General features: G+C 45.4%; 1 long non-coding RNA gene across 2 annotated transcripts; it reads right to left on the reverse strand.

The window, feature by feature from the left end:
- Positions 1–800: 800 nt before the first annotated feature.
- On the reverse strand, positions 801–8,455 carry LOC120102356 (uncharacterized). 2 transcript variants are annotated; one of them, XR_005503803.2, is made up of 4 exons: positions 8,314–8,455; positions 7,692–7,824; positions 3,223–3,325; positions 801–1,111 (listed from the first exon to the last, which is right to left on the reverse strand). It is a non-coding gene; the product is annotated as an uncharacterized LOC120102356 (long non-coding RNA). The 2 variants fall into 2 exon arrangements; XR_010066242.1 differs by lacking the exons at positions 801–1,111; positions 3,223–3,325 and adding an exon at positions 5,908–7,128 and having other exon boundaries at positions 7,692–8,446.
- Between the last annotated feature and the right edge of the window lie 1,023 nt (positions 8,456–9,478).

Below are 9,478 nucleotides of genomic sequence, written 5' to 3' on the forward strand. Positions count from 1 at the left end.
GCTAACCTTTGTAAATGAGGAACAGCCTCGGCCTTTCCTTGTAATTCTGTGAACTCCTCTAAGACATCATCCCTCCTGGAAGACACTGTCCTTGCCCTAGCCCTGGGAATCTGCGTGAATGAGACTAGGAGCCTCACTGTATATGAAATTCTCTGCTTTGAAAGGTAGACCAAGTATGGCTGAGTTCTCCACCAGGTCTCCAACACCTGTTCCTTCCTACCTGTGTCACCTCTGTCTGCTGTCTCCTGTGTCACCTGTCTGCTGTCTCCTGTCTCACCTATGCAGAACACAACACGGCCCCCTTTCTGTTACTCCTGGAGACATGATTCTTCCCTCTCCCAGGCTTTAACCTAGTCACATCCATGGGAACTCATTGACTAAGCCATCTCCTCAGCATGAAGGTGGTGGTGACTAATTCTGATTCCTCTAGCTCCTCTTCTTCCTCTCCCTCTTCTTCAGTTTTCTGAGACAAGATTTCTCTGTGCAGCCCTGGCTATCCTGGAGCTCACTCTGTAGGCCAGGCCATCCTTGAACTCAGAGATCTGCCTGCCTCTGCCTCCTGAGTGCTGGGATTAAAGGCATGCACCACCATGCCTAGCTTTTTCTGATTTTTTTTCTAAGTCTGCACATTTGATAATGGCATGTTGCTGATGGAAAGTCTTTTTACCCTTTTTCTGAAGCCTGAATCAAAATTTATACTTTGTTTCTTTATGTAATTACTAGTGGGTCATGTCTCCCAAAGGTGAAATCGCTTTCCTGAAGGTCTTGTCTTTCCTGTTCACTGATATCCCAAGTACAGCTTAGGTGCATTTATCTATTTACTGACTGACTGAATCCTGTTCATTAGGCACTAATGGAATCTCTTTTGTTCTGTGACCATTACTGTAAGTTATAGGCGATGTCCTGCAGACTTGAGAATGTGTTCCGGAGCACTGGGGATGAGCTTCGGCACAGCGCGGGCCAGTCCGCTGTAGCTCAGACCGAGTTGGCTTCTTGTTGTCTGCCTGTGTAAGTTCGGGGCAGACAATGGTGGGAGCACTCAGGCAGATCAGCCGCAGCTGTATCTGGCAGGAAGCGATGACAGGTGATTAAGCAGCCTGTGCGTCCTTTCCTGGAAGAGGGGCGGAGCGGTGGAAGTGTCAGTAATCGATAATTGCCCATTTTATATGGAGACTTTATAGGCCAATCTCAATTAATTGTTTCTGAAAGAGTAGTAAAATTAGGCAAGGAGGCCATCAGAGATGATGGGTAGCAAGGGGCGGCAGCTCAGACAGGCAATTAGCATCACAGAGGTCAGAGCGGTCTGGATGTGAAGGGCATCCTGCATCCAGGACCAGGCCATCAGCAGAAGCAGAGTCCTGCAGTGAGCTTCCCTGGCAAACAGAAGGTTTGGCTTCGAGTGCAAGAAAAGACAGAGAGGACTGGTTATGTGTGGTGGAGAGGAAGAGTGGAAAATGGTGGCCAGAAGCCAGCCGGCTCCCTTCCTGGCAGGGTTTCCTCCTTAGGCACAAAGAAATTTTTTTTGCTATTGATGTAACTCATCGTGCTTTTGGCAGGTGCAGACTTTTAGTATAGTGCACATTTCTATGTGGACAAAAAAGAATGATCCTTAAACACCTCCAAAATGTTCCAGGTTTTAGGAGCTCACTGACAGGCTTCCAGGCCTAAAACATGTTATTTAAAACTCTTTTCAACAACGCGGTAGATAATATCTACTGAGTGTCTTTTGTGTGGTGCTGCAAAGTCCACGAGAAGGAAATCGTGGAGTAATGAGTGTGAGTTTGTTTGTAAAGAAAATGATTAGGAAGCTAGCCAAATAAAATGAGAGAGAAAATACAGTGCTAATTACTGAGAACAGTACTCTAGGTTTATACAAACCATTATGCATCTTTTCTCTTTGCTTTGTGTCTAAAAACGTGAAGCCAAAAAAAATAAAAAACCAACCAACCAAACAAACAAACAAACAAAACAAAACAAAAAAGACACCCAACAAGCAAATATTCTCAAAAACCTTCATTAAGAATGTGAAGGGAGAAACAAGATTAGCTGGACCTGTTGACGTCTCCTTCTTCTCCTCCTCCTCCCCTTGTTGATGCTTGCAATGAACTAGAAGTTCCCAAAGAGAGATTGCTGGAGGAGAGGAAGGGGCAAAGAGCCTACTTAATCAACTCTGACTGTCCGATCAATCGATGGCAGGCTGGCCTCTTAAAAACCCCACTGGACTGCTTCTGGACAAACAAATGTCAATATCTTGTCCAGCATGTTTTGGTCCAGGTGGGGAGACTTCTGAGAGGCTTAACAAACTGGAGTCTCCCTGACCCAACTACTTGGAGAGGGCACAGTTTGCACTTTCTGGTCAAATGGAATTACCAACTGTCAACACTCATGTACAAACATTCTGGAACAAAGACCTTAGCCGGGTAGTAGTTTTTAGGAAGTTAAATGGGTCTTATCCCATGCCAACAACTACTAGTAGTTTTAAACACAGCAGAAACGCTGACAGTTGCTCTTACATTTTCCTTCATGATTTTACCTTCGATGAAAGAAAACTTGAGGATTCCGAGTTCTGTGGTCCCTTTCTTATTGAGATCTACTCTACCCAATATAGTGGCCACTAGACATACGAGATTATTTACATATGAATTAATATCTTAGAGCAAAAATGGTGAGTTTAAGATGAATTTAGATGTGAAAGTTTAGGTTAAAATTTAAAATGCTTATTAGAGGTTAGCTAAGTGGCCGTGTGACTAGTGGCTGTCACGTTAGCAACTTCAAGTGTGGAATAGTCACACATGGTACCTGGACCATGCTGTATATGATTGGCACATTCTGAAACCACGACATGCACTGGCCTGTTTATAGGGAGGGTCATTTGTCTTGTGAGATTTGGGTTGGTGGATATTTGGGGCACAGGAGAGGCAGCAGTCAGAAAGCTTTTGGTAATTTTCCCATCCCCAGTCATTTCTTAGTTTACTTGTACATCCCCAGAATATGCCTCTTGTCAGTATACTGACACCGCTTGGGGGTTGATTAGCTTCTCCACGTGAGTTCGATGCTAATCTGGGTTAACAAATTCAAAGGAATTCCTGTCATTTCTAGAGATGGTTAGTAGGAGATGAATCAAACAGGGGGGCAGAATCACAAGTAACTCCTCTCTTAAGGCACTGACTGGCTGATGTTCGTAGCCCCAGGGCATTGAAGCAGTCTGCGGGTAAAGCTTACCCTCCTCCAAATGTGGTCTCGTGATGGAGCTACAGCTGGCTGGTGCGAACTCTGGATGCTTCACTTAAACGTATCTCATCCGGAGAGCAGGTCCACGGCTGCCCTGCGAATGATGCAGGAGCTATTGATTGAATGTTAGGAAAACAAGTATCTCTACTGGGTTTGAGAAAACACAGTGTGCCACCTGCTTAGCGAGAATCAATAATGCAGGAGAATTTACTGGCTGCCGTTCAAATCTCAGCTCCCCTAATTGTTGGGTCTTGCAAAGTTACTGGTTTTCGAGGTGAGAGGTTAGCCAGTAAGTACCACTCACTAGCTCCTTGGTAGACCTGAAAAGAGTTTTGAGTTGTTTTCTATGATAATGAAATGGAAAAAAGCAAAGAAGGCTGGCTGCTGTGCGAGCTGGAGGCTGAAGAATGAAGCGCCGCTCCTAAGAGTTCAGGGTCCACTGTGTGGAGGATAATTACCGAGCAGAGCTCGAAGCAGGAATCTTTGCCCTGGCTCTCTTGTGCTGCGTGAGTTTCTTCTCTCTGGGCCTGGTTGGGGTTTGAGTTGATGACCCTGCTTGGGGAAAACTCTGGCATTGTTTCTAACTAGGACAATTTAAAAGCAAAAAGAGAGAGGAGAGACTCGGCCAGGAGCCCCGGAGTGTGGCCGGAATTGTGGGTTGTACTTGCTTTGCCTGGTCCATCCTGTCATGAGCATTAAGAATCAGTAAAAGGAATCTAGAGACAGAGAGAGAGAAGGGAAGCATGCAGGGCAGAGCAAGCTGGCTGGGGGCAGGGTACGCGATGGTGAGCGAGCTGAGTATTGAACTCTGGGCAGTAATATGGTGAGTTATAGTCCCAGGCCTGAAGGAGAGCTGGACGTCATCAAGTCTCTCAGTTTTACTAAGTTGTCACTCCTGTGTTATATTAGATGAACTGGTAACTACTATTCCGGAGGAATCAGCCCTCCGCTCTATGCCGTTACCTCCCTGGTATTGATTTTCGTGTGTGGGTGGGCAGTGATTCATGAGACGGCCCCTCCCTTCTCTGCCCGCGCTGGATCTTCTAGGAACCTAAGATTTGCCCTAGTTTAGCAACAACTTAGCCTGGATTTCATTCCGTGTTTGTAGATGATATCTTGGGATTTGGGGGATAGGGGTAGGGTGGGGCTCTGTGGTAAAATCACCAAATACGTGGTGAAATAAGGAAGGTAAGGAGCGAGGTGACTTTGTAAACCAGGAGCGGACAGCAGCCGCAGCTACCACCCTTGAACTCAAGGCTACCTCCCGGAGGAAGGTTGTTACTCTGACGTTTTATGGACCATTTTCCTAGACACACATTCTGGGTTTGCTGATAACTGTGTTCCATGCTGCTCTGCTCTGAGGAGAAGTAAGGGTCTGTCAGGACTGAGCTAGGAATGGAGGGCTTATTCAACATGCTAGCCCCACGGCCCCCAGGTTTGATCTTCAGAACTGCATGCAGGATTATTATACAATAAAGACGGTGGACCCCCTGGTCTCTGGTGGTTCCAGTTTTGTTCTTCGGTAGAAACTTAGGTGCAGTGGTGATTTTCTGCCTTTTCCCAGTGGGCAGTTGGGGTAAGAAGCTGATTTTTAGTCATTATTAGCTTTTGATCAAATACTTGGTTCATGTTGAAGGGTGATGAGGCTTGTGAGAAGCATGTATGTGTGTACATGTGTGTGTACATGTGTGTGTACGTGTGTGTGTGTACGTGTGTGTGTGTGTGTGTGCGCGCGCGCGCGAGAAACAACTAGGAGCATTGCTCCTCAGGCATATTTTGCCTTGAAGTTTTGGGCAGGGTCTTTCCTGGTGCTCTTTAGACTGGCAGGCTAGGCAGCCCCAGGGAGCTACCTGCCTATACCTTGTCAGTCTGGGATTATAGATGCGCGCTTCTGGGTCTGGCTTTTTAATGTGGATTCTGGAAATCAAACTTGTGCTTGCACGGCAGCATTTCACGATTGAGCTTTGTCTCCTCTTCAGCTCTGAGAAACAGGAGGCATTTCATGCAAATTGATGATTTGACCTCCTTGGACCTAGGGATTTGGGGCCTTATCCTTGTTTTATTCCCTCTGTGGTTGCGCTCTCTAGCCCTCACACAACGCAGTAAAGCGGCTCTCATCCAACCCACTGGGTGATAAAATGTTAGGTTTTACTTATATTGGTAGTCGTGTTTTGACACTGTGGTGGTTTGAAAGAGAAATGTCCCTCAAGGCTCACATACTCGAACATTTGAACACTTGGTTTTATTTAGGGAAGTGAAGCCTTGCTGGAGTAAAATGCATTAGTGAGGCTTTGAGAGGTTGTAGCCTCACCCCATCCCCATTTCTAACCCTCGTTCTCCACCTTCTGTGTGCAGCTGACCGTATGAGCTCTCAGTTGCTTGCTCTGACCTCTTGCTGCCACCCTGACCCCCATATTGTGGACTGTGTAAACCAAAATAAACCCTTTCTCCCGTGAGATGCTTTTGGTTATCATCTTATCACAGTAACAGAAAACTATTACACATACACACACACACACACACACACACACACACGCACGCACGCACACACACACACGTACTCTGTTGGTGTAAAGTTGCTAATCCAATGTAATTATTTTACTGTCACCAATGTTATATCCTCACTACGTGTTGCCTTCCCCTTATCCAAAATGTCGGACGCAGAAATGTATCAGACTTTAGATTTTTTTTTTATTATTTAATGTTTATGAGCATTCTGTTGCTGACAAACCAGAAGAGGGCATCAGATCCCATTACAGATGGTTGAGAGCCACCATGTGGGTGCTGGGAATTGAACTCAGGACCTCTGGAGGAGCAGACAGTGCTCCTAACCACTTAGCCATATCTCCAGCCCCATATTTTTTTTATTAATTTTTTTTCCTGTTGAGCATCTCTAAGCCCCAAATTGGGAGTCTAAAGATATTTCAGCATGACATGATGTTCCAGTCATTTGATTTTTGCACCATTGTTTGGACTTCAAATATTAGGATTAGGTATACTCAGCCTCCTCTGTTTACTGAGCACTTATGACGAGCTATGCCGTGTTACCCTTCTCACATATGTGGTGGTGGGAATAGGAATGGCCCCATAGGCTCATATACCTTCATGCTTGGTCATTGTGGAGTGATGGTACTTCAGATTAGGAGGTGTGCCTTGTTGGAAGAGGTGTGGCCTTGCTGGAGCAAGTGTGTCACTGGGGGGAGACTTTGGGGTTTCAAAGGCTCAAGGCTGGTTCTGTCTCTCACTTTTCCTGTTGCCTTTGAATCTGTATATAGAACTCTTAGCTATGTCTGCCTGCATGCCAGCGTGTTCCCCGCCATGAAGATAATGGACTAAACCTCTGAAAGTGTGAGCCAGCCCCAGTGAAATGCTTTCCTTTATAAGAGTTGCTGTGGTCATGGTGTCTCTCCACAGCAAGAGAACACTGGTGTGGCTACTGCTTTACTCATATCATCAACTGAGGTTTACGGAGTTCAAGAGTCTTGCTTAGCTGCACAGTGAGAGTGCAGGGGCGGGGTAGGCTTTCCTTCTCTCGGTGTTTTGTGTCACACCACTGCTTCTTTACTGTCCCTTGTGTTATATTCTGTCCTGAAACTTGGCAGGAGAGGTGCGTCCAAACTCAGGTGCTGCTGTTTCTCCTTCACTCCTTCTGCTCTCTAGGTGATGGAGTGCCAGTTTCCTCCTCCAGGAAGATGCCATTTTCCAGAGAACTGATGATGGTCCTGAGTCCCATTAGTTGACTGATGCTGTAGATTTCAGGGCAGCTGTTTAATGGGTTGTGAAGCCAGTTCACCGCTGGGTCACCCTATCCTGGCTGATCCTGAGTGAGGCATTTACAGATGGGCACAGGTTCATCCCACAGCAGGTGTGCTCCGGGGCATACACTTCCCAGGGCACCTTGGTGAATCGAATGTGTTGATTAGCAGAGTCTCCTCGCCCCTGCCTACTCTGATTCTCACTCCAACTGGCTGCTGCCTGTAAGTAATGAATAAATAGCTGTGCAGGGAGCCCTGTGATGGTGAGGTGGGGCTAGGCTGGGAAGTGGGGTACTTGACTCAGTCTTAACTTGTTCTGGTTGACAAGAGTATTAACAAGCCCCAATCTCTGGGCAAGGAACATTCTACCACATTCCATGGAATGAAAGGCATCAGAGTTTATTTTATTTACCCCTTGCACTAGGATATACCAAAGCAGATCACAGTGTCAGGATGGACAGTCAGATGCTAATGCATACATATTGGAAACAGTTAAGAGCAGGGATCTGTAATTTGTTAATATGGACACTATGCCTAGAAACACATGTCACTATTGTTCTAGATCATTCTATTCTTCATGGCCCCTGTAGGCCCTCATGTTAGACAGCAGTTTTAATGAGACAAAATTCCTACGTGAAGAAGATCATTTGAGACACTCAGTTTGTTCCTGTTGTCCTGGCAAAGTCATCAATGAAAGTCACTTACCATTTCAATCTGGAAGGTGTCCTGTTAGAATCAAAAGTCTTTTCATGATGTGATAGAGAATGCAGGTGCTGGAGTCCAGAGTCCAAGTGGGGGCTCAGTTAATTCTCTTCTGTGAACTCCACCTTCCTCATCTCTATAGCAGAGAAAGCAATGGCTATTGTTTTTGAAGGTTATCTTGAGGACGCAGTGCTGCAGAACTCATAAAGCATCAGAAGGGGCTGACACATAAGAATCTGAGGAAACTGTGTTTACTCTACTATGTAGACTTGCAATTTCTGGTGTGTGCAAGAAACCCAAACTGGATTTTATAGAATTCAATCTATTTTATAACTCAGATGCCCCAGCTTCTGTGTTTCTTGAATCTGGCAATATTTAATAACAAGCCCATGTCAGACACTAGCCATGCTGGTTCACAGGAATTATTTCTCAATTCCTCTATTGTTTTCTTGTATATGGTGGGCTAATGGTTACAACCCAGAGCCTAGGACTACAGGTTTTCAATCATTTCTGCTCTTAAACTTTAGCTCCTCCTTCCCATGGTTGGGTGGCCAGGGAGGAGTATGTTTGTTGCCCCACCCTAACCTTGTAGTGTCTACATGATCTAGAATAATGTTTGTCCTACCTCAGTCTTACTTATCTTGACCCAATGCCTCTAGACTAGAAGTTTGTCTTCAGTTGAGTTACCAAAAACTGCTTGGCTCTAGACTAGGTGCCTGAACATTCAGCAGACAACCTCTAAATTTATCATAATTCCATTCTTGTACTAAATGGAACCTTCCCAGAGCCACAGCAGCTCACAATTGTTCTCATGACTACCAGTAAAGAGCCTAAAAGGTAACAAAAAGAGGTGGTGCTAAGATTCCTGAGAAATCTCCAGTCAACTCCAGGAAAGACACAGTGATTCTTTCCCTTTATAAGCCCATCTCTCACCATCCTAGCTTAGGCCTTATCATTAGAGCCTCCCAACTCTTAATCTGTGGGTCTATCACTTCTGTACTTGCCCAAGAATGAACAACTCTTATTTCTACTGGATCAGCATTCAGCCTTATTGCTCCCACAATGCCAAGAGGGGAGAGAGGACTAAGGTACCATATCTGGCACCCCAGTTCAAACATGGTCTGATGAGTTATGCTCCTCATTGGACAGCTACTTTTTTTGACTAAGGAAGCTCTTATCAATAGCAAAGGGACATTTGGTTTCTAGTACCTGCTGTAAGGCAGGGTTATTTACCACAAGGCATAGCCTAGGGAAGGTTAGGTGAGGGAAAAAGACATTGGTTCTGGGAGACTAAAAATCACCTTTCTTTCAAGACTGGCTTATTTCCAGGTCTTGGTGGTGGTGGGGTGACTCTTCTAGAAAGCTGAGCAATGTCTCTGTTATGGACCCAGGGCTCCTGACTGGACCGTTGGGAGCCAGTGGCCCCAGAACAACCTTCCTGGAACTTCTCTGACATGTGGATCTTGGCTTAATGTAAAGACATAATATGTATATCATATTACCATGATAATTCTACATACCTCAACATCCTGTCTTAACTGTGATATTTTATTTCGTGCAAGAAACTTCTTTGTCCTTTGCCAAGATTTTCTCAGACTATTCCTCCTCTGTACTCTAGATTTTAAATTCTAGGGCTTTTAACTTTACCTTTTTCTTCATGAAGAGGGCAGCCAGGTACCCTGGAATAGGCATCTGAGGTGGGGTGAGAGCCCACGGCAGATACTCAAGGTGAAGATGTCATCTTTGGGATATCTGGCCAAGTCCTCATCAGACCCAGAAGTATCCTCTGC

The sequence above is a fragment of the Rattus norvegicus genome, chromosome 4 (genome assembly GCF_036323735.1).
Source record: "Rattus norvegicus strain BN/NHsdMcwi chromosome 4, GRCr8, whole genome shotgun sequence".
Classification (NCBI taxonomy): Eukaryota; Metazoa; Chordata; class Mammalia; order Rodentia; family Muridae; genus Rattus; species Rattus norvegicus.